At 43.4% G+C, this 26,654-nt stretch overlaps 1 pseudogene; it reads right to left on the bottom strand.

Moving 5' to 3' along the window:
* Positions 1 to 2: 2 nt before the first annotated feature.
* Positions 3 to 26,612, bottom strand: LOC111960672 (clathrin heavy chain 1-like; annotated as a pseudogene).
* Between the last annotated feature and the right edge of the window lie 42 nt (positions 26,613 to 26,654).

Raw genomic sequence — 26,654 nt, forward strand, 5'->3', positions numbered from 1 at the left:
GATCAAGGTAAATACAGGCTTTTATTTCCGACCATTCTCAACAAATCACTGTATGCTGTAGTACTGAGATCTAATTCTTCATAATAACCATTGAAATACATAACCTACAGGAGTGTTACTGATCTAAACAAGTTGACATTAGGACACCAAAAGGAGCCTGTCCTCCAATTCCTCTATTTGTTCTCAGAGCCAATCGCACTGTCCGAACCAAACGGGACAGCTCTGTGGAGGACGACGAGTAGGATCGCCACTTTTTTTAATGATCCTTCTTATGTACACACAAACATATGGTCACCTAGAACACCACAACACCTGGCATASACAGACCTCAGCACAAGGAGGGTGGTGAGTAAATACACATGTACGGGTCTGCAGTCAGCMTTCGATCGCCCCTGCATATACACAGACACAGTCTCACGCACAAGCACTGTACACAGCAAAACAGGTCACCTAGATTAAAACACACAGAGTCAACAAAGGAGGACTAACATCTACTTGACTGGAGAGCCAGTATAGGCCAAGGGGGATTCAAATTCTTATTTAGATCATTAGATCACACACACTCAGATACATACGTCTATGCATTTAAAACTCCATAAAGCTACACGCCTGTGCAGAATATACTATTGTTACTTAGTGTTGCTAGCTATAGTCATTGAAGTGGCAATATATGTTCAAATATTATGTAACCTTTTTTCAGAATATACAATAATGAAATGCATTATACATACAGACAATAGACAATGTAAACTGTTCACACGTTCAGTACATCAAAATTAAGAGTTTCTATTAGTTTCTTCTCACGACAGTGCAAATCAGATGTTCCAACKACTTCAAAAAGGCTAACTGCTTCTTTCTAAGGTCCACTTAAATACATAACATAAACCTGTTAAAAAAAAATCATTAAAGGAAGTGTTCAGTAGTCATAAATATGGAATGTGGAAAACCAAGAAAAAAAAGTGGTCCAATTTCTGTTCAAAACAATACAAATAAAAGTAATTCATTGCAGTTAAGGGAGAACAGAATAAAAATTGAATGAGCACAGGTTTGCTTGATGTTTGTCTATTCTGTGAGTAGAAGAGCATGGTAGGCTGGTGAGGAACATAAGGAGAGACAAACAGATGACTTAGGGGTCGGGGTGGTGGGCATTCACATGCCGTAGCCAAAGCCAGGCTGGGGAGGCTGGCCGTAACCGGCGGGTGCTGCTGGGTAGCCGTAACCTCCATAGCCAGGCTGGGGGGGMACAGCCTGACCAGGGCCTGAAGTGAGCATGAGCTGGGGCGTGCCTGCAACACAAACAGAGGACACTAGCATGAGATCATGCCAAAACTGCTAACACAAACACACTCTAAAGGGTTAACATTGCCTAGGTGCTAAAAATACAAAGCAAAGCATAATAGGCCTGTGTTTATAATATATAACAAATAGAGGGGAAGGGTTATGTAGAGGTCGTCATACCATAAACAATGGGCTGGGACTCGGTGTTCTGCTCCTCCTGTTTCCTTAGGGACTCGGAGGCGTCAAGCTTGTCGACCTGAGGCAAGCAGAAAAGTGAGCATGTTAACCAGACACAACCAGCAAGGGGAGCTCTAATGAGACGCCCTTATAACTGACCTCTGGGTTATTTCACTGGCTGGCCGATGGGACCATTCCTGACAGGCAGAGACAAATAAATTCAAGATTAAAACAGGCTGCAAGTGGCAGGCCATGCTACGGGTTTGGGAGTTTTCTTTTTTGTCAGGCATTGTCACTAGTGGCTACTGGTGTTACTAGCTACCAATCTTGACCAGCATTAGGGTTGTAAACGAGTCTAACTTCAGATTAGACACACACAGCTAGGCTTAAACAAAACACAATGGTCCCACCATCCAGCCACCAGATGAATCCATTTCCATGTGTTTGGACTGTATGTGGAGAACCAAACCCATTTCAACAGCTCTAATATGGTCCAACGTCACAGAAACTGAACTACCAGGGATTACAAGCACTACCACAAATGCTAACAAGAAAACTTTCCCTACCATGAAGTAGAACAAACATATCCAACGAATCAACTGGAAACCACAATAATAAAAAAGCTCTAAATGGTAAGATTATATTTATATTAAATTGTCGACCAGCAAATATGGCAAATCTTTATCCTGTCAGTCCTCTTGATTAGTTGTTAAGCAGCTCAGAGCAGGAATTGTAAGACAAGATAAGACTGACAATTCACAAGAAAAAGCGAGCAGCGTCTTGAATGTAAGTGAAACACACAACCTATGCATCCTGAAAATTCACAATATCACTTCTAGAAAAGCATAAGTCAACTATGAGTATAATTCTTTCCTGTCAGATCACAACGTAGGGTTCAGTTCTCTACATACTTGCCTTCTGGCAAAACAGTCAGTACGTTGCTTTAAGATACAGGTAAACAGGCTGTAGGTTCATTGAAGGGGAAAGAGACATGCTGAAGCGGCAGTTAGGTTAATTTCTCTGTTTAGAAGAGTGCATGAGAGGCAGAGAGCCACAGTGGAGGGAGTGTGAGGATGAAGGGATGGTTTGTACGGCCAGTCAAGGCGTCGCGAAGCAGGCACAGCCAACAACGATGTCTCCTAGCCTGTCCAAAGTGCTGCAAATGCTATGGAGGGGGAAACGCATGCTTGCCCTGAACACACTACAAGTTTGTAACACGCGTTCCACACCCTAAGCACACGCAGTACCCCACTTGTCATTGGAGACCACACTTAAGTTCTGGAATAGCAAAGAAACTACAATGCAACTAATAACAAATCAAAGGAACAAAATTATAATAACATACAAAAAACGTCTACATACATGTTCCAATTTTTATTTTCTTTAACTAGGCAAGTCAAGTGAGAACAATTTATTTACAATGACTGCCTACCCCGGGCAAACCCGGACGACGCGGTGCCAATTGTGCGCCGCCCCGTTGGGGCTCCCAATCACGGCCGGATGTGATTCCGCCTGGATCTGAACCAGGGACTGTAGTGCCTCTTGAACAGAGATGCAGTGCCTTAGACCACTGCGCCACTCAGGAGCAGGATATTTAACATTAAAATGTTACATTTTTTACTTTGCGAGTTAATTCCGTAAACAGTTATATAAGAAGGAACTCTGAAAGAATGGTCACTTCATCAATTTCCATACAGAGTATGTTCTACACTCCCACTTTACAGCAGTCTACAGCTGTGCATAGCCAAATGTGAGGCTACATAACTTCACTATAAGGACAACATTGAACAATTCAAATGTGGTCCCAGGGCTGTTTTAACATACATTTCAGTACAAATCAAACCTCATTACCCTACCAAGGTTGTCCACTAAATGGCAAGTGGTACAGATTCTCACAGACTCAAGCCAACAGCAGCTCAGTGATATTACAGACAGTGGTAGTTTTTAATTAGTATCTACAGGTCTAAGGGAGAGGATTGTCTGACTACAGTAGGTTGTCCTTTCCTGTTCCTGGACAGTTACTGAGTTTGCTGGTTTATGTGGACAGCCTCAAAGGAATGGAACTAAACATCCCTCTGTTTTGGTGTTGCTGGGGTGAATGAGTTCCTGAATCCTGATTGGTCAGTCACTGATTCAACCCTGGAACAAAGAGCAATAGCTAACAGAGCCATTCCAAACCCCAGCAGCTCCCCAAAGGCAGGGTGGGAGATCACCACTCCAGAATAMTCTGGGTGGGTTGTCTAGTCAAGGTGTGGAGTCAGAAGCAGCAGTGACATGGGAGGGGACAGACTCATGCAGTTTCCTCTAGTTTCACTCCTCCAAACTACAGACTACAGGGGRTCAAAAAGAATGACTGGAAATGGACTGGACTTTCACCTTTTCCTTAATCGCATCAACCTGAAAGGGAATTCAGAGAGGCAACTTAAGGAGAAAAAAAACACTGAAACTCTCCCTCAACAGAGAGAAATGTGGAATCATCAAATCAACAAAGAGAACAGAAGAAAAATCACAGTGAGAGAYGGAAATGAGCCACTTTTGATACAAATGCAAGCTCTAGTACAATTGTTGATGTGGTACTTTTAAGTTAGAATTACAATATTTATCAAACAGATATATTTTATATCAGCAGACTTGTTTCGAAAACATCATTATATTAAGCATAACACAACATGCATCATTTTGTACAAGAGCCCCCCCAGTAGACTATACTACCATTTTGTTCCATCACAAGAACTGATAGTTCTGGTATTTCTTGCCATATGACAAATATATGTGGCATAGAGAATACTAAGCAGTATGAATCTCCTGACGTTGAAAAGTAGCAGAGATGAAAATCAAAAAGAAACATGATTACCGGTATCAGGATCGAGATAAACAGAACAGGATGAGATCGGCTGAAGTTGTGGTTGTTTAAAATCTCCTAAAAGGTGAACTTAAATTGCCTAAGTAAGTGCATCACCATGTTAACAGTACCTACTTTTCACTGGAGACACTGATAGTCTGGTAAGGGTTAGGTCATGTATAAAATACCCTATGGGGTGAACTGCCATCCGAGGCGTGGCCAGCCTAACCCACCTTGGAGAGGTACTCCCTCATGACCTGGATGAAGTAGGGCATGGAGAAGTCCATGATGTTGTGCCTCCAGGCCGTCTCCAGCACTACGTCAGGCCTCAGCAGGTCGTAGCAGGTGAAGAGGCAGGCGGCAAAGCACTCCTTCTTATCCTCCTCCAGGAACCAGGCCAACAACTCCTCAGCCAGCTCCACGTCTTTTGACTCAGACGCATACTGCATGGCGTCCTACACATCAAAACACCACAGACATGCACATCAAAACAGGGGAGACACATGGGGAGATAATTCAGACTGAGTGACATATCTAAAAGCAATGATATGACCCACACATTTTACAAAAACAACAGCAGCATGGGTATCTGTGTGAGCTGAGGGTCACTGGTCTGTAGACAAAATATTAGTTGATATAAAGTTGAGGAGAAGCTGGACCTTGTAGAGTTTGTCCTTCTTGCAGAGTTCCACGCTCTGCTTCCAGCGGTTGTTGCCTTTGAAGAGGTAGGCAGCGATCCTCCTGAACTCAATCAGCTCGTGCTTCTCCAGGCCTTGGGCCAGGGTGATGTTGTCAAAATTGTCGTAGGCATCGATGGAGGCACGCAGGGCCTGGACAGGACAGAGTAGTAACAAGAGAGAAAGTCATTTGCATGACAGATAATGGATGCACATTCTTTTTCAACAAAATAATATTTTCAATGGTAATTTCAGTGTTTTCAGTTTCTTTTCTCCACAGTATGCATAACAAAGCGTACAGTGAGAAGAAAAAGTATGTGAACCCTTTAGAATTACCTGGATTTCTGCATAAATTGGTCACACAATTTGATCTGATCTACATCTAAGTCACAACAAGACAAACACAGTCTGCTTATATTAATAACACAAACGAGTATATTTTCTCATGTCTTTATGGAACACACCGTGTAAACATTCACAGTGCAGGTTGGAAAAAGTATGTGAACCCTTGGATTTAATAACAGGTTGACCCCCTCATTTGGCAGCAATAACCTCAACTAAAAATTTTCTGTAGTTGSGGATCAGACCTGCACAACGGTCAGGAGGAATTTGACCATTCCTCTTTACAAAACTGTTTCAGTTCCACAATATTCTTGGGATGTCTGGTGTGAACGGCTCTCGAGGTCATGCCACAGCATCTCAATCGGGTTGAGGTCAGGACTGACTGGGCCACTCCAGATGGCCTATTGTTTTCTGTTCAAGCCATCCTGGTTGTTGATTTACTTCTGTCTAGTGGGTTGTTGTCCTGTTGTGTCACCCAACTTCTGTTGTGCTTCATTTGGCGGACATATAGCCTAACATTCTCCTGCAGAATGTCTTGATAAACTTGGGAATTCATTTCTGTCGATGATAGCAAGCTGTCCAGGCCCTGAGGCAGCAAAGCAGCCCCAAAACATGATGCTCCCTCCACCATACTTTACAGTTGGGATGAGGATTTGATGTTGGTRTGCTGTGCCTTTTTTTCTCCACACATAGTGTGTGTTCCTTCCAACGAACACAACTTTAGTTTAATCTGTTCACAGAATATTTTGCCAGCTGCTCTTTTGCGAACTTCAGACGTTGTAGCAATGTTTTTTTTTGGACAGCAGTGGCTTCTTCCGTGGTGTCCTCCCATGAACACCATTCTTGTTTAGTGATTTACGTATTGTAGACTCGTCAGAGATGTTAGAATCATTCAGAAATTTCTGTAAGTCTTTAGCTGACACTCTAGGATTCTTCTTCACCTCATTGAGCATTCTGCGCTGTGCTCTTGCAGTCATCTTTGCAGGACAGCCACTCCTAGGGAGAGTAGCAACAATTTGTCTTACCGTCGACTGATGAACAGAGGCCTTTAGAGATACTTTTGTAACCCTTTCCAGCTTTATGCAAGTCAACAATTCGTAATCTTAGGTCTTCTGAGATCTCTTTTGTTCGAGGCATGGTTCACATCAGGTAATGCTTCTTGTGAATAGCAAACTCAAACTTTGTGGGTTTTTTGTAGGACAAGGCACTCTAACCAACGTCTCCAATCTCATCTCATTGATTGGACTCCAGTTTAACGGACTCCTGACTCCAATTAGCTTTTGGAGAAGTCATTAGCCTAGGGGTTCACATACTTTTCCCAACCTACACTGTGAATGTTTAAATGATGTATTCAATATAGAAAAGAAAAATACAAGAATGTGTGTTACTAGTTTAAGCACACTATGCCTATTGTTGTGACTTAGATGAAGTCAAAATTTATGCAGAAATCCAGGTAATTCCAAAGGGTTCACATACAGTTAAAGTCAGAAGTTTCCATACACCTTAACCAAATGCATTTAAACTTTTCAAGTTTTTCACAATTCCTGACATTTAATCCAGGTAAAAATTCCCCGTCTTTGGTCAGTTAGATCACCACTTTATTTTAAGAATGTGAAATGTCAGAATAATAGTAGAGAGAATGATTTATTTCAGCTTTCAAGTCTTTCATCACATTCCCAGTGGGTCAGAAGTTTACATACACTCAATTAGTATTTGGTAGCATTGCCTTTAAATTGTTTAACTTGGGCCAAACATTTCGGGTAGCCTTCCACAAGTTTCCTCCGGACAGGCCGATTCCTCCTGACAGAGCTGGTGTAACAGTCAGGATTGTAGGTCTCCTTGCTCGCACACGCTTTTTCAGTTCTGCCCACACATTTTCTATAGGATTGGGGTCAGGGCTTTGTGATGGCCACTAATACCTTGACTTTGCTGTCCTTAAGCCATTTTGCCAACTTTGGAAGTATGCTTGGGGTCATTGTCCATTTGGAAGACCCATTTGCGACCAAGCTTTAACTTCATGACTGATGTCTTGAGATGTTTCTTCAATATATCCACATAATTTTCCTACCTCATRATGCCATCTAYTTTGTGAAGTGCATCAGTCTCTCCTGCAGCAAAGTACCCCCACAACATGATGCTGCCGTGCTTAAAACTAAACGTGCTTCACGGTTGGGATGGTGTTCTTCGGCTTGCAAGCATCCCCCCTTTTCCTCCAAACATAACGATGGTCATTAAGGCCAAACAGTTCTATTTTTGTTTCATCAGACCAGAGGACATTTCTCCAAAATGTACGATCTTCGTCCCCATGTGCAGTTGCAAACCATAGTCTGGCTTTTTTATGGAAGCTTTGGAGCAGTGGCTTCTTCCTTGCTGAGCGGCCCGTCAGGTTATGTCGATATAGGACTCGTTTTACTGTGGATATAGATACTTTTGTACCCGTTTCCTACAGTATTCCCAGGGTCCTTTGCTGTTGTTCTGGGATTGATTTGCACTTTTTGCACCAAAGTACGTTGATCTCTAGGAGACAGAACGCATCTCCTTCCCGAGCGGTATGATGGCTGCATGGTCCCATGGTGTTTATACTTGCGTACTATTGTTTGTACAGATGAACGTGGTACCTTTAGGCGTTTGGAAATTGCTCCCAAGAATGAACCAGATTGGGGAGGTCTTTATTTTTGTTATGAGGTCTGATTTTCCCATGATGTTTGAAGGTAGGCCTTGAAATACATCCACAGGTACACCTCTAATTGACTCAAATGATGTCAATTAGCCTATCAGAAGCTTCTAAATCCATAACATAATTTTCTGGAATTTTCCAAGCTGTTCAAGGACACAGTCAACTTAGTGTATGTAAACTTCTCACCCACTGGAATTGTGATACGGTGAATTATAAGTGAAATAATCTGTCTGTAAACAATTGTTGGAAAAATTACTTGTGTCATGCACAAAGTAGATGTCCTAACTGACTTGCCAAAATTATAGTTTGTCAACAARAAATTTGCGGAGTGGTTGAAAAACTAGTTTTAAATGACTCCAACCTAAGTGTGTAAACTTCTGACTTCAACTGTACTTTTTCTTTCCACTGTATGTTAAAATATCTTAGTACCGCATAGTCTTCCTCCGTGATGAAGAGGTTGTTAAGTGCTTCGTTGACACCTTTGTTGTTGTGGTTCTGCACTGACCGCAGGTACGGCTTGACCAGTGACAGCTGCTTGGTCTGGAGGTGGACAGAGAAAAGTTCAGTCAGTGGACAGTCAAGCAGGTCGTTCTGAATGCCAAATATTGACATACAAGATAGATTGTAAGCTATCAAGTATGGACAGAGTAGCGTCCCAGTACCTTCATGAAGAAGTTGACAGCGCGGGTGTGGTCGAGTCGTGGTGATAACACTATGAGCAGGTCGTTCAGTAACAATGGTTTGAACTCCAGGTAGAACTGGATAGCCTTGTAGTACAACTCCACATTGGCCACCTGGTACGACAAAGCATCATACATTCAGCTGCAGGATGTGGATTTCTATTCAGTGACAAATACTTGGTCTAATACAATGACCATGGAATACATCTTAACCTTGAGTGACGAACATGAAATGTTTGCAAATCTAAAACATGAGATCCAGTCAATGCTGAGATTGGGTGTTGTTGCAGTCAGTCAGTTACCTTGGTGACGATGTCTTTGAACTGTCCTTCCTTCCAGGCATCGGAGGGGTGGCTCATCATGGTGATGATGGCATTGTCAAACTCCTCATACTTGTCATAGAGGAAGACCAGCTCCGCCCACAGGTGGGCCTGCTCTGCAGCCCTCAGGACCTGCAGACACACATTAACATTATCTTCACCCACCTCAAAACAGCACACTGAGATAGTCACTGAATCTCTCACACACACACACAAATAACATATGAACAAATAAAATAGGAAGACTATTGCAGATCATTTGAATCCCCTTGCATATAGACATCTATGTGGCAGTGTTCTTCCTCTCCCTCTCTTACCTTTGGAATGTTGACTCTGGACCAGAAGAGCTCCAGGTGCTCCCTCATCTTCTGGGGTTTGAACTTGGAGTAGAGGATGGCCAGCTCGGTGAACATGCCCATGTGAGCCCGCTCCAGGCCCAGGGCTGCCTCCAGCATGGTGATCAGCTCCTCAAAGTAAGCACGGTCCTAGAGACAAACACAACCATGGCATCTTCAATCAACACAGGACCATTAAAAACACATTAATCACATGCTATGGTATGATTGGGTTAAAAACTCTTGCCTGGATAAGGCAATTGCTATGAGAGTGACTATTGGTAGTAATTGAACCAAATGGTAGTACCTTACCTGGTAGTAATTGATGAGCTCCTCCAGTTCATCAGCATGGACAACAATGTGCAGGCCACACATCTGGGCCAGGCGGAACTCATTCCCATCCACACAGGCAAAGCACACCTCTTTCCAGGTGCGGGTGCTGTTGGCCTTGCGGGCTCCGTCCACGGCGGCCTGGTACTCTCCCAGGTGGACCAGGGTGGACGCTAGCCGCCCGAAGTTGGACACATTGTTGTAGAGCAGCTTGGCCGCATCATACATCTTCTCATCATAACACCTGTCACCCACCTGGTATAGAGAAAGACAATAAGAAAACGTATGATACTGGTCAGCAGTGATGGAGAGGGATGTGTCAGGTAAACCTGTGTGTGTGTGTGGCAGTGTGTGTATATCGTGTTTGGAGAGTACCTGTTGTATGTGGGCGTTGTTGGGTCCATTGATGAACTCCTCCAGTTCAGCCAGGCGGTTGGTCTTGGCCAGTGCGAAGATGAGCTCTGTCTCTACGTAGGACTCGCGTGACTTCTTACGGGCCATCTGAAGGAACTTCACCAGGTCCTCCCAGTTACCTGAGGATAGTAGGGGAACACTAAGCCTTTTTCCCCTCGCCTGGTTGCCATCTCTGTTCAGCTATTACATTCCACTCCTTKWACTCTGTCATTTGCCCAGATACTGGTCTTTCTTCAATTCTGAACATTCTATAATTTGAATCATGATTTGATCGTGATTCGATAACCCTCACAGCTATCCTTACGCAAATATTGAAACTATCACCTTTTTTTTCTCTCAGATTGTGTTGGTGTCTGGTTGCTCGGCAACCATTTTGTTTCTCCAGACTAAACCAGTTGGTCAAAAGTTTAGCTCACACCAAAATTCTCAAACTAAATACATACTGCAATTCCAGCCACAAGACATCTTAGCTTTGATTTTATGCCTTGCCTAGCTAACAGCTAAATGTTTGTTTCGAGGCGCCACATGTTGTCATGGGAAATATGAATGATTTCATTCAACCAATGAGCAACATCGCCAGAAATTCAGCTGCATATTGAAGGTTGAGATCGGAGAAAGGCCAGTCTCTTTGGCATATGACACAAGGAGTGGAACCAGAGACTGGTACCCAGACTACATTACCCCCATTTAGATACAGCATGTGAATACCTTCACCTCAAATGGTAAGCCTACATTGAAAAATGTGGTTGCTCGCATGCTGGACATTACTTGGAACAATGTTGTCTCTTACCGCTCTGGGCTGCAGCCTGGCCCACCTCCATGTAGGCAGAGGGGTCGTCAGCCTTGATGTAGGAGTCGATGGCCTCCTTCACCAGACCCTTCTGGAGCTGAGCCTTGGCCAGCTGGCTCCACACTGGAGGCTCATTGCAGCGCTCAGCAAACTCATAGGCCCGGTCCAGGTTCCCAATGTGCTCAATCAGAACCTAAAAACATACAGAAATAACTTTTGCCAAGTTCACCTCTTGATCTGTAGAATTCAAGCAGAACAGTAGCATTGTCCACAATGTGAATTGAACCAGCAACCGTTTGGTCAATGGTCCATTTCCCAGAGCAAAAGACTTGACCACTGACCTGCACGGCAGAGGTGTTGACGTCAAACTTCCTGAAGATGGCGAATGCCTCCTCAAAGAGCTCGTTGCTGATGGCGATGTTAGCGATGTCGGGGGCGTCGTAGTTGTCCAGGCGGTTGATGTACTCCATCACACGGGTACGTAGTCTGCTTGAATGCTGTTGAAATATTAGGTTTGGAAGGTTTCTGAATAAAAACACAGATGAATTCTGCTCAGCATTGACAAAGTAAAACAACAAAGGTTTAACATTCTAAAGCTTCCCGGTATTGAAAGAGCAGACACACAATGGACAGCTCAGTCTGCAGTGAGCACAGATAGTAGAGCTACAGTAGCCCTAGTACCTGTGTTCACTGAAGACCGAGTTATCCAGAACGATCTTCTCCAGCAGCTCAATGAGTTCGTTGGGGAGGTCTGCAGTCATGAAGGCCTTGACTGTGACTGACACCTCCTCTGGGTCCTGGGTCTCAGACAGGGCAGTCTGAACAACTGATAAAAGATAGAAACATAACAATCATTCATTACTCCAGAATGGAGGAAATATAGCCACTTGGAGCCAAAATGGGTCACAAATAAATTTAACCATCATGAGAATATGAGGAAAGTGTGGGTGGGGCATCGCAGTAGAGGTTGGGACAATGGTTTTAGTGAGGATGATGTTTGCGTTTCTTATTTAGAAAAAAAAGTTTATCCCTTTCTGCTATCCAATTGGTAGTTACAGTCTTGTCCCATCGCTGCAACCCCCGTACGGACTCGGGAGAGGCGAAGGTCGAGGTCGTGCTTCCTCCGAAACACAACCCAACTAAACCAATGTGTAGGAGGAAACACTGTACACCTGACGACTGTGTCAGCGTGCACTGGGCACGGCGGCCACTGGAGTCGCTAGTGTGCGATGGGACAAGGAGGAGCCATCCCAGCCAAACCCTCCCTAACCCGTACGACGCTGGGCCAAATTGTGCACGCCCCATGGATCTCCAGTCGCAGCCGGCTGCGACAGAGCCTGGATTCTAACCCAGAATCTCTAGTGGCACTGCGATGCAGTGCTTAGACCACTGCGCCACTCGGGAGCCCCGATGTTGCATTTCTAACATGCAGGAACAGGTCCATACCTGGTCGATGAGGGGTCTTCTGAATGGGTTACTCTCCAGGCAGCACGCTGGCCCACAGCTCAGGGTCTTTACGGCGAACCAGGTAGCGAGACAGACTCTTGAACAGAGAGTTCTCATTGCACACCTKTACAGGAAATGTAAGATGATCAGTATGAGGCCAAACATATGCAAACACTGCTAAATTACCATTTCAATGTACTAGTCAAGTTAAAATGTATTTCTTATTTCCCCACTCACATTAATGAGCTCCTGGTCACACTGTCCTCTCTCGTAGGCCACGCAGGCCAGGTGTGGGTCCCTCTTCTCACAGTACTTGCCCACTACGCGGCTGTCGTAGAAGGTGTTCTCACGAAGGAAGCGCTCTGGGTTGTTGTTGCTGTCGATGTAGATCTTGGCCAGGGCATTGTGGGTAGCTGGCTCCTCACAGCCATCATGGATACGGGCCTCCAGCCAGGGTAGGAGCAGCTTCAGTCTGGAGACAACACACAGATACATTTTCAAGTTTCAGGCGCTCATAAACTAGACATATTTCCACTTTTAACTGAGTCAAACAGCACCATCTTTCATCTTTTTTCATCACTACTTTCTCTTYCAGAAGTAATGTCACAATTAAATGCACTACAGCTGCAGTTGGTGACAAAAACAAGCCCTCGCAAGACAGGCCCCTTTAATATAAAGCCAGTCTGGGCTGAGAAATCTTTCTCCCTGTCCCCACGCTCCTTACCGGTTCCTCTTCTCCACTTCAGCCACCAGTTCATCAGTGGAGAACTGTCCTTTCACCACCAGGATCAGACTCTTAATCACATCCTCAGCACAGTCCACATCCAGCAGCCCTCCAATCACCACCGGCAGACGGCTGGGGTTCACCTGACACACACACATACATATTTTAGTTACAGAACATTTATAAATCATACAGCGGCAGTGACCCTTTAATTCAGTGTGAATAAAGAAGCTGTAAAGTCCTACACAGGTTAATAGGAGGTTGTATACCTTCTGCACATAGATCTCAATGTATTTCTGCAGGGTGTTGCGGTACAAGTAGAGGACCAGGTCGTGGACAAAGTCGAAGCGGTCACACACAATGATCAGGGGTAGCTGATCAGTCAGCTTAGCTTCCTGTGAAGAGGCAAGATTCATATCAGCTCACAAAATCAAACTAACATCCAGACCTGGCTTTCAGGGTAATTAACCAAATAAAGACTGAAGTATGCTGAGCTGTGATGTCATGTTGCAGTATGCCTCCTTTTCTCCCTTACCTTGAGGAAGTTCTTGACTCGTTCTGGGTCGTAGCAGTTGCTCTCTCTGCAGATCCTCTCCACCTCTTTGATCTGTCCCGTCTTACAGGCGGCCTGGATGTACTTGAAGTGGACCTCTGGGTCCTGGCTGAAGTTAACGATGGAACCCAGGAAGTAGAACAGACCTGGAATGAACAGAGACAGAACTTAGTCCCTATACAGATAGAGCGAAAGGAAGAACAACTGTGGTTGTTGAGACACTCATGACCATGTTCCATGCAGGTGAGGATAAGACTAGGTGGTTTGAGTCAGGTGTATGGTCTGCTCACCTTCGAAGCTCTTGAAGGACTCAAAGAGCTCGGTGAGGGAGTTGGTGGAGAGCTGCTCGTGGTACTTAGAGGCCACCTGGACACATATTTGCAGGTTTTGACGGATGTTGGCCGACAGCATGGCCCGAAGACACTCCAGAGAGTCCTCCACTGATAGGGAGCCAAAAAAGTTCACCAGCCACTGTAGGACAGAGTCAATATATATACAGAGTCAGTGCACAGACAGAAGATGCACACATTAGTCAAGGTCACATTTCTTAAGAGCAAAAAACAACAAACACACACACCGCTCTCCAAGACTATTAACATTCTGGTCAAGGACATTCTATTCCATGCAGTGTGTGATTGTGTGTTAGATAGTCTCCTATACCTCAGGGTTGAGCAGGTGTGTGTGCACCACAGCCCGTTTGATGTCGTACAGGTCGGTGTAATGCTCCAGAGCCCTCTGCAGCAGGCCAGCCTTCTCACACAGCTGGGCAACGTGGGCACGGTCGTAGTGGGTGAACATCTGGTTGCCCAGGATGGCATCAGCCACCTGAAGTGGGAAAAAAACAGCATTCATTTAAAATAGAGTCCTCGAGTCAGTGGAACAAAAAACATAAAATTGCTGTGGGTGTGATATGCATGTGTACCTGTGGGGCGTGGACCAGGTTCATCTCCAGCAGGCGTGTCTGCAGAGGCCCCTCAGCAGGCCTGTTGTTTTTCAGGGCGTCCAGGAGGAAGGAGGTACACTGCTGGATCAGGTTATACTCCATAAACACGTCAACGATCTGAACAGGGAGACAGACCGACACAATACATCAGCTACCACACATCATTCATGTTACTGTATACAGCCATCATTTGATACAGCCACCTCACAGAAAAGCAATGAACCAGGTTTTTTCCATTCAGCAAATTTAAATATAAAGGGAAATAGGACGATAAATGAATTCTTGAGGTGGTGAAGACGTTTGGCCCTTTGGCCTCTGACCTGTGTGATGTCACCCAGCGGCTCCTCGTCCTGCACCAGCATCTGGGAGAACTGTAGGCCTTGTTCTGGACTGATTCTCATCACGTTCCTCAGCAGGAACATCCAGTCTGGGGTGTAACCYACCTAAGTGTGGAAATACAGAAAACATATTGTATAGTTCAAAATTGAACACAATCTAATTTGACCATATTACAGAACTCCATTTTGTGTCAAGTCAAATGTTATATTGGACAGGTCTAGTAGATAAAAATAGAAATAACACCACTAACCTTTTTGGCGTAGAGGACAATTTTCTGGAACTGTCCGGTCTCAGCGAAGCACTGGATGACCTTGTTGGGCACGTTGGCCCTGAGATAGACGCTGAGGGCCAGAGTGGGGTCCACTGACTTCACCAGGTCCCCCAGCTCCTCTGAACACTCCAGCTGTAGAAGAATACATGCAATGTTCATTCATTGAGACAACTCACAACAAGCTGTGAATTCCTAACCAACACTGTTTCTAACCGAGTCCTAGCCAGCCCAATAGTTAAAGGGATATTTGAACAGACCAGTGCTATACGTTGAGCAACACATAATTGGAACATAAAACTGTAAAGCTCAATGTTGAACATCCGAATGTAACAGTGAACATAGCTATAGTATCAGTTTATTATGATAACTATGGTTTCCTTGCCTTGTCCTCTTTCAGCCATTTCTCCAGCAGCTGCTTGCGTCCCTGCTGTAAGACGGGCCTGCACAGCTCCAGGGACTCAAACTTGTTGAGCTGGCCCTGGTCCAGCAGGATGCCAAAGTACTGCAGCAGGGGAGAAGTCTGGCCCGGCTGGGCTGGCACACTCTGGAATTTACGGATGGTGTCTGGGGTACGCAGGATACCCTGGGGAGGAGGAAAGGTGTGAAAAATGCAAGATTACATTTTAAAAAGTGTGAATATGATAAAAGACAGAACGAGTAGAAGAAGAAAAAACATCCACAAGACGGAAATGTGTTTTGCAGACAAAATATCATCCCACAGATAGGGATTATGTCATTGTTCGGTCGTTTTGGTGCATTGGCAGTACCTTGGGAGCATTGGCGGCCACCTTGGCAGCCTCAGAATAGTTCCCTGCAGCGAACAGGGTGTTGAACTTGCGGGCGAACAGCTCCTCGGCCCCGGCCAGGTTGTTGCGTACGGCCATACGCAGGGCCAGGTCTGGGTTCTGGAGCACGTTGGTGATGTAGGGGATGATGTTCTCCTCCTCCACACACACTGACAACACCTGGTCAAACACATAACACACAGACAAGGTTAGAGTCCACTCCTACACAGACATGAAAATATGTGTACTATTACATTAGTTTATATGTGGAGACAATTGTAACAAAATTGGTATATCATTCCTTTGTTAATCTCATATTTATTCCAAATTGAATTGACTGTAAAAAAGATTTACTGCTGGAATAGAGAATGGTATTTGTGAATTAGGCTTGGTAGATTCATGTACACAGATGGCCATCCCCATGGAGCAGTGTGTGTGTGTATGTACAGTGGGGAGAACAAGTATTTGATAACCTGCAAAATCGGCAGTGTTTCCTACTTACAAAGCATGTAGAGGTCTGTMATTTTTTATCATAGGTACACTTCAACTGTGAGAGACGGAATCTAAAACAAAAATCCAGAAAATCACATTGTATGATTTTTAAGTAATTAATTTGCATTTTATTGCATGACATAAGTATTTGATCACCTACCAACCAGTAAGAATTCCAGCTCTCACAGACCTGTTAGTTTTTCTTTAAGAAGCCCTCCTGTTCTCCACTCATTACCTGTATTAACTCCATCCTGTCTCTTATACACATCTAGATGTGTATAAGAGACAGGTGTCAGGACATCAGGGATACAATTGTAGACCTGCACAAGGCTGGGATGGGCTACAGGACAATAGGCAAGCAGCTTGGTGAGAAGGCAACAACTGTTGGTGCAATTATTAGAAAATGGAAGAAGTTCAAGATGACGGTCAATCACGCTCGGTCTGGGGCTCCATGCAAGATCTCACCTCGTGGGGCATCAATGATCATGAGGAAGGTGAGGGATCAGCCCGGAACTACACGGCAGGACCTGGTCAATGACCTGAAGAGAGCTGGGAGCACAGTCTCAAAGAAAACCACTAGTAACACATTACGCCATCATGGATTAAAATCCTGCAGCGCACGCAAGGTCCCCCTGCTCAAGCCAGCGCATGTCCAGGCCCGTCTGAAGTTTGCCAATGACCATCTGGATGATCCAGAGGAGGAATGGGAGAAGGTCATGTGGTCTGATGAGACAAAAATAGAGCTTTTTGGTCTAAACTCCACTCGCCGTGTTTGGAGGAAGAAGAAGGATGAGTACAACCCCAAGAACACCATCCCAACCGTGAAGCATGGAGGTGGAAACATCATTCTTTGGGGATGCTTTTCTGCAAAGGGGACAGGACGACTGCACYGTATTGAGGGGAGGATGGATGGGGCCATGTATCGCGAGATCTTGGCCAACAACCTCCTTCCCTCAGTAAGAGCATTGAAGATGGGTCGTGGCTGGGTCTTCCAGCATGACAACGACCCGAAACACACGGCCAGGGCAACTAAGGAGTGGCTCCGTAAGAAGCATCTCAAGGTCCTGGAGTGGCCTAGCCAGTCTCCAGACCTGAACCCAATAGAAAATCTTTGGAGGGAGCTGAAAGTCCGTATTGCCCAGCGACAGCCCCGAAACCTGAAGGATCTGGAGACGGTCTGTATGGAGGAGTGGGCCAAAATCCCTGCTGCAGTGTGTGCAAACCTGGTCAAGAACTACAGGAAACGTATGATCTCTGTAACTGCAAACAAAGGTTTCTGTACCAAATATTAAGTTCTGCTTTTCTGATGTATCAAATACTTATGTCATGCAATAAAATGCAAATTAATTACTTAAAAATCATACAATGTGATTTTCTGGATTTTTGTTTTAGATTCCGTCTCTCACAGTTGAAGTGTACCTATGATAAAAAATTAMAKACCTCTACATGCTTTGTAAGTAGGAAAACCTGCAAAATCGGCAGTGTATCAAATACTTGTTCTCCCCACTGTATGTGTTTGATACATAAAGATGGAAAGGAGCAGCAGGCTTGGAGGGTTAGCGAGCCAGGAGCTTTATAAGGAGATTAGGACGCCTGACGGGACCTCCAACTGTGTTTCACATGGTGCTCACTGCTGGAGCTGGAGGCGCCGTTTGAGCAGCTATATACAAGGCTTCCCTCAGCCAAGGTCACCAAGTGACACACACACACGTCAATCATACTCTTAAGAGACAAAAGCACACTGCCACACAATTTCTAACACACACTGTTTAATAAATGGGACTCTCAAACCATCACACAGGTATAGTATTTGTGATTTCTGAGGAGAGCTGGAGCAGTGGGCTCTACAGACATGGATCAGCTTTCCATCCTCCTGAATACTTAATGGCTCGGTGTGTTTCGGACAGGAAACTCATTGATCAGCTCACTGGTATTTGGTTACTCCTGATAAAAGGACTAACACACTCCCCTTCACTCCCGGCTACCCAGTGGAGACTTACCTGTCCTTTCCTGTTGACTCCAATGATGCCAGCGGTTGGTTCATGTGGGGCTGTAACAAAGATGGTCTCCCCGCTGATCCTGTTCATGTAAATACAGGTGCCAGTCTCCAGGTCATACAGGTGGATGTAGCCATATTTGGTGATGAGAAAGACAACATCCTGCTTAGAGCTGATCTAGAGGACAGAGAGCAGGGACACAAGGCTTCAGTAGCTGTATCATAGCGGGTATTAATGCTGAGGCCCTGCATGTCTGTATGGAATAGGTATGAGTGCTTGTCCGTCTACTGTGAAGTGGTTCCAGTACCTGCATGGCTACAGGGAAGTCATTCTGGGCCTCAGGAGGGAAGAACACGTCCACTGCCTTCTTTGGAAATGGCTGATTGCCTGTTGGTGGGGTCCCCACTTCAATTATGTGTAACTAGAAAAGCAARAACATATTCAGAAGAAAAACAACATCTCCCGTTCTTCTCCCCCCCATTAAATTACAGCACTTGCTGACTACTCCATGTCCATGCTGAGCGGAGAGTCCTACCTTTCCTCCAGCTTGCCCTCGGACAGCGAAGCAGAACAGTGTGGATTCCTCTGTGTTGCCCTCCATTTTGAACTGGGCAAAGCCTGCGGCGTGGCCCTCAATGGGCTGGGACACCTTCCTGTCCACAGAGTACAGCTGCATGGCTCCCACCACACGGTTTTGCTAAAATGAGGGAAAACACACTTGTGTTACAGCAGTCTTTTCCAGTGGTAAATAAGCCTTCAGGGCAGAACATTTCATGACGCTGTTCAAGCTTCAATACAGCTAAAAAGCAAGAGATTAGCCTCTATCAGGTCAGTGTATTGCTGTACAGTAGTGTGGACACTCACACGGATTAACTTCTATGACCAACTGATTATTTAAAAAAAAATGCAAGTCACTTTACAGTAGATTACAGCTAGTGTCAACCAGAAATACAATCTAATTCCTTCTATTTCAGTACCTGTGCTGAAATCCCAATGAGAAGCAGCCATTTCTGTTTGGCGTCGGTGCGGTAGTTGATGATTTGACAGCCTGCAAGGCTGGAGTGTCGGTCAAAGACTTTGACTGGCTGGGAGTCTCCCTCCATGCTCCAATGGTAGACGGCATTGTCTGTGACAAGTGCTACAGTGTTGAGGGAGATCCACTTCCAGAAAGTGACATCATCAGTCATGGTGTGAGCCTTCATCTTGCTCTTCATCTCAATGTTGAAAATCTGGAGGGTTTTTGCAGCTGAAAATTCATACAGAAAAAGTTATGATGATATAGCACTTGCCTAGTTAAATAAAATAAATAAACATTATCACCACTAACTAATGTCAACTACTAATCCCCACACACAAACATTAGACTATAGGGGAAATTAAAATACTGTAATAGCAAATTCTACTTGATTTAGAAATATTGGTAGTCGTGGTTCGGTGCGAGCACCCCTAAATGACCATACAAAACAGCACTTGCAATGTAGAAAGCAAGACCACAGCGGACAACCAATAATATGGTCAGATCTGCATTCAGTTATGAAAACATTCAATACAAAAAGGCATTAGACATTGACCAATCCAGATGAGGCTAATAAGCAACAACCTCTAGGGACTGGGTGAATTGACAACTTACAAACAAGTGCCTTCAGAAAGTTCATACCCCATGACTTATTCCAACATTTTGTTGTATTACAACCTGAATAATTCAAAATGGGTTAAATAGATGTATCAACCATCTATGCACAACACCACATAATAACCAAGTGAAAACATGGGTTTTTTAAATGTTGCAAATTTACTGAAAATGAAACACAGAAATTTCTCTTTTACATAAGCATTCACACTCCTGAGTCAATACTTTGTAGAAGTACATTTGGCAGCAATTACAGCTTTGAGTAGTCTTGGGTATGTCTATCAGCTTTGGACAACTGGATTTGGGGATTTTCTCCCATTCTTCCTTGCAGATTTTGTCAAGCTGTTAAGTTAGATGGGGATYAGCAGTGAAGTCAAGTCTTTCCACAGAGTTTCAATGGGATTCAAGTCTGGGCTTTGGCTGGGCCACTCAAGGCCTTTTACATTCTTGTTCTGAAGCCATTCCAGCGTTGCTTTGGTTGTATGCTTGGGGTCATTGTCCTGTTGGAACATAAATCCTGTCACCAGTCAAAGTCGTTTGTACTCTGAAGCAGGTTCTCATCAAGGACTTGCCTGTATTTTGCTCTATTCATTKTTCCCTCTTTACCAGTCATCCCCATAGCATGATGCTGCCACCACCATGCTTCAGGTAAGGATGGTGTTAGACAGGTGATGAGCTGTGCCTGGTTTTCTCCAGACATAGCGCTCTGCATTCAGGCCAGAGTATCTCATTAGACCACAGAATCTTTTGCCTTATGCTCTGTCTTTCACGTGCCTTTTTGCAAACTCCAGGCGTGAGGTCATGTGCGTTTTTCTCAGGAGTGGCTTCCGTCCAGCCACACTCCCTTAAAGCCCACATTGGTGAAGTGCTGTAGAGACTCTTGTCCTTCTGGCAGGTTCTTCCATCTCAGCCAAGGAACTCTGTAGTTCTGTCAGAGTGGTCATTGGGTTCTTGGTCACCTCCCTGACCAAGGTCCTTCTTTCCCGGTTGCTCAGTTTGGTCTGACAGCCAGCTCTAGGCAGAGTCTGGGTAGTTCCATATTTTTTTCCATTTCCCAATGACGGAGACCACTGTGCTCTTGGAAACATTCTAGAAATTGTTTTATACTTTTCCCCAGATATATTCCTCATCACAATTCTCTCAGACTTCATGATATAGGTTCTGCTCTGACAACTGTGGGACCTTACATAGACAGGTGTGTTTCTTTCTAAATCATGTCAAAACAATTGAATTTGCCAAAAGTGGACTCCAATCAAGTTGTAGTGACATCAAGGATGATCAAAATAAGTTGGATGCACCCGAGCTCAATTTCGAATGTCACAGCAAAGGGGTGTGAATACTTATGTAAATTAGATTTCAGTATTTTATTTTCAATCAATTTGCAAGCATTTCTAAAAACATGTTTTCACTTTGTCATTATGGGGTATCAACAAATTTTTTAAATAATTTTGAATTCAGGCTTTAACAACAAAAGCCAAAGGCTGTATAAGGCCCTTCTACTCAAGTCCTAACGTATCTGCTTAGTTATAAGTCAACTTCAGGGGTGTGAATCTGGAGTTCAAGCAGCTCTACCAGATTCCTAACCCACTATTAATCCTGAAGGAGTTTTGGTTGGGTCTGAATGCAGATTAACGCAAGACCACAAAGCACAAACAGATGTGATGAGGTACGAGAAGTGTCTTGGGATGCACCGACTGCCACCAATTTAATTTCAGGCTTTCCAATCACTGGCTTATTATTGGAACAACGAAAGAGTTTCCTAGTCATTCATTTCTTGTGGCTGTAGCCTATGATGAACCTGCTATAGTTTTCACATTTTACCATCGAAAAGCACAGCCTACAGTACCAGTCAAAAGTTTGTGCAAAGCTGTCATCAAGGCAAAGGGTGGCTACTTTGAAGAATCTCAAATATATTTGGATTTGTAGAACACTTTTTTGGTTACTACATGATTCCATGTGTGTCATTTCATAGTTTTGATGTCTTCACTATAATTCTACAATGTAGAATAAATGAACAATGTAGGATAAATGAAAACCCTTGAATGAGTAGCTGTGTCCAAACTGTTGACTGGTACTGTACGTCTGCCTATAGGCCTACGTGTCCTGTTGTGTAATCTTAAACACCTGGACTACAAATCACAGACCTTAAAAAAATATATAAAAACAAAAGGCTAGCCCATCTAATGCAGAGATATGACACATTTGATCACTTATCTTGCCTGACAAGTAAACAATTAAAATATAATAAATTATAGGCTACATAAAGACCAATATACAGGGGTGGGGTGTCAAATCAACATTAATCAATCAACACAAAAATACAAATGAATTTGGCTACCATAGTCCAGCATTGAAATAAATACTGCATATCAGCTTTTCCTGTAGTCTAATAATATGCAGAATCTGCAATACATTTGGTCTCTGAATAGAAGTCTCTCTTACACTACAGTCAAGGACGCACTGACAAAATCATGCAAACCATGACTACTTCGGCCTATAGGCCAAGACCAGCTCTCAAACTGGATATAGTCATAATAGGTGCACGAATAACAAATTATCAAAAGTTATCCCAAGGATCTTGCTTCAGAGGAATATTTCACCGTCTCAGCCAGTGCAAGCCTTGATCTCTAGGCCATTGAGACAGTAGTATGCAATGTGCCATAACGGGGACTTGTCGATATAAAAAGGTGCACATTGGTACATGGCATACGCAGTAGAGGTCGACCGATTAATCGGGGCCGATTTCAAGTTYTCATAACAATCGGAAATCGGTATTTTTGGGCGCCGATTTGCCGTAAATGTTTTTTTTTTAACACCTTTATTTAACTAGGCAAGTCAGTTAAGAACACATTCTTATTTTCAATGACGGCCTAGGAACGTTCTGCCTCAGATTTTTAACCTTGTCAACTCGGGGGATCCAATCTTGCAACCTTACAGTTAACTAGTCCAATGCTCTAACACCTGATTACATTGCACTCCACGAGGAGCCTGCCTGTTAGCGAATGCAGTAAGCTAAGGTAAGTTGCTAGCTAGCATTAAACTTATCTTATAAAAACAATCAATGACTGTCATTGCTCCAATGTGTACTTAACCATAAACATCAATGCCTTTCTTAAAATCAATACACAAGTATATATTTTTAAACCTGCATATTTAGCTAAAAGAAATCCAGGTTAGCAGGCAATATTAACCAGGTGAAATTGTGTCATTTATCTTGCGTTCATTGCAYGCAGAGTCAGGGTATATGCAACAGTTTGGGCCGCCTGGCTCTTTGCGAACTAATTTGCCAGAATTTTACGTAATTATGACAACATTGAAGGTTGTGCGATGTAACAGGAATATTTAGACTCATGGATGCCACCCGTTAGATAAAATACGGAACGGAATAAACGTTTTGTTTTCGAGGTGATAGTTTCCGGATTAGTCAAAGGTATATGGTTTAGAGAGAAATAGTCGATGCGTTATTATTCCTGTAATAACTTGCGGCTGAATTTGAAAGGGGTTCCTTCGTTATTTTACCGTTCATGTCGTCCATAGAGAATGTCTTGATCTACTTCAAATAAGGTCTGTGTTTCGTGCAGGCTTAAACCGCCTCGACGTTTTGATACCCGTGTAAATCGCACTAGGATAAGGTAACGTTTGTCAACATATTTTCATAAATCCACTCTACAAAAGTTTTTAATCTTCGCTTATATTTAGCCAATATTGATCAGTTACCTTGTCCTATGGATATCTACACAGTTATAAAATTGGCACGGTGACGTAAGCCTACACGAAACACAGACCTTATTTTAAGTGAATCTAAAAATATCCTATGGAATAAATGAAGGAACCGCTTTTCAGATTTTGCTAGAAGGTGTCATGGGAATTATGACTCGCACTTTGGTTGTCAATTCTTACCATGCCCATTATTAAAATAGGATTTCCTGCATATAGAAATTAAAGTTTTTGTTTTCAACATTCATCACAGGTAACTCTATTTTTATTCAAACAGTTGAGAGTATTTGTCTCCTAAGCAGACTCTTCAGTATCATTGTCACTTCAGAGCTGTGTGCGTGGGTGTTTATTTATGTATTATATTAAGTTAAAATAAAAGTGTTCATTCAGTATTGTTGCAATTGTCATTATTACAAAAATGTGTGTGTGTATGATATATATATATATTAAAAAATGTTTATAAAAATGTTTTTTTTTAAAATATTTTTTATTATTTTTTTATTTTTTATTTTAATCGGCCGATTCATCGGTATCGGCTTTTTTGTCCTCCAATAATCGGTATCGGTATCGAAAAATCATAATCGGTCGACCTCTAATACGCAGACGTTTTTACTTCAGGGATTTTTTTCCTCTACCCTAGAGGTCTTGATGAACTTACTTGTATTTCCATATTCTGTTTGTCATTTATCCTATATCCTCCCGCTCTTTAAATCATCCCCCTTGTGCTTCCATTCTACTTTCTAACACTCCTTCCTATGTAAACAGAACATACACAGTACTGGACAGATATTCCAACACAGTGCAAACATGATTACAACTTCCACAACTCATGATATATAAAATCCAACTCACCGTCTGCAAACATATAAGAAAGCATTAAGAAACGAAAAGAGCAAAAACAAGCAAAATAGACAAGCATTCATGATTGTATGACAATTTTATCAGTGTACAAAGGAGTTAAATAATTTCAAATTTGACTATAAATTGCAAATTACAAGCAGTTTTACTACAGGCCTGTATATGGTCATTAACACACAAAGCAGAATGTGACAGGTCTAGATCAATAACTTGCTGACAAACATTAGGACAGCAACACACAGGGAAATGGTCTACAGCAGTCAAAGTTGTAGTTAACCACTTAGTTTGGGTGAATTCAATTGTTAAAAACACAGCCTCTGTACATATTAGTTGAGTCAAAGGAAACAGTTCAGGGGGTTGGGGTAAGTGGAAGTACTTACCTTTGAGTGCAATAACTTTGCTAGCAGGGTTCATGATGGCGCTATCTGCAGAGATGGGTCTACGGATGGGAGTGTTGGGGTCGGCCATATCAATGATGACMACCTGTGCCTGCTCGCCCACCTTCTCTCTTATACAGATGAACTTATCAGACTCCATAGTCAGGGTGCTGAATCCAATGTTAGCTGGGTTGATCCCCAGGTTCTGGAGCTAAAGGAAATGGAATTACATTTTTTGAATGATTTATTGAAAAAACTATTGCTAGCGTGACTGTGTTGCAGAGGTGGTTCTGTGAACACTGCTTGCATGATGAGTGAGTAATCTTGTCTGAGACCTGAACATGTTGGCTCCTGTCCTGGAACTAATGCCTTAGCTTTAGTTCAGTGGGCTAACTGGCCTCAAGGYCCATGCACAGGCTCATTGATTAAGATGTTATGTTGATGATGATTCGTGATGTAGTTAGCCATTTGTAAAGACTCAAACGCATTACCCTTTTATCATGCTATAGCCATATAGCTAGCTACATCCAAATAAATAATACTAGTACTAACTAGCTAGCTATGCTGTTTTGACCAGCATAGAACTACTGTCTGTTGATTAAGCCAATTTAGATTACTCAACACCTGCCTTACTTGAATGAAGGTCCAAGGTAATCTAAGATCAGTGTCAGACTAGCAGACATAGCTAAATGCATCTGGCTGTTATTGAATAGACTGTCACGCAGAAATATCATCGTTCTAGTTAAGTAGTTAGCTATTAAATATGTTTGAGTTAGCAGGCCAATACAAATAGTAGCGGTCATACGAAAGCAGTTTTAACGTTACGTTTGATGGCAACCCTAGAAAGTTAACTGGCTAGCTGACACACTGTGGTAGTCTTTTCGCTAGCTAGTTAACATAACATGGCAACGGGGGAGGAGAGGTCATTCATTTCGCTGCAGGTGTTGGACTGCTAGCTACAGTTATCTTAGCTAGCTAGTTAGCGAAAATCATCAAACAGTCGAGAAAAATCTGGAGGTGTGTAGCGCGATAACTACACTACCTGGTCACGATTAGTATTTAACTATATTGTTTTCATACCTGCAGGTGCTCCTGGAAGCGGATAGGTAGTATTTGTGCCATTGCGGGTTTTCCTTTGCTTCTACGGTGTCCTGAAATTCTAGCTAAGCAGCTACAATAGCTGGCTAGGTTAGCACTGTGCTAGCTACGACCTCCTCACTCACGATTCGTAAATCGTAGTCAGACAGTGAATATTTACGTCCAATCAATGTGTTATTTTGTATATTTTCTTAGTCGTGATTCCAAAATCGTATGTCAAGTGTAGCCGCCGGATGTTTGTGCGTTTTCTCCACTGCCTGAATGGATGGCAGTGGCTTTAGCACTGATCTCAGTCCAAACCTGCAATGGCGGCGGAAACGACTCAGAATCAGAGATGGAAGAGGAAGCGAGATATCCCACTCCAAGTGTTTTGTTTATACRGTTAATGAACTAAGCCGACAAGACCAAGCTGCTGTCGCATTGAGAACCACCCCTTAAGTAAACCGGAATTGTGAAACATTTTCAGAGTTAAACGGCCTGAGTAAAACATCTTCATTTGCCACCATCTTTGTCAGAATGTTCTCAATCCGGAAGCAGCTGGGGATATCTTGGGAAGGACATC

This window comes from Salvelinus sp. IW2-2015, linkage group LG4p (assembly GCF_002910315.2).
Source record: "Salvelinus sp. IW2-2015 linkage group LG4p, ASM291031v2, whole genome shotgun sequence".
Lineage (NCBI taxonomy): Eukaryota > Metazoa > Chordata > Actinopteri > Salmoniformes > Salmonidae > Salvelinus > Salvelinus sp. IW2-2015.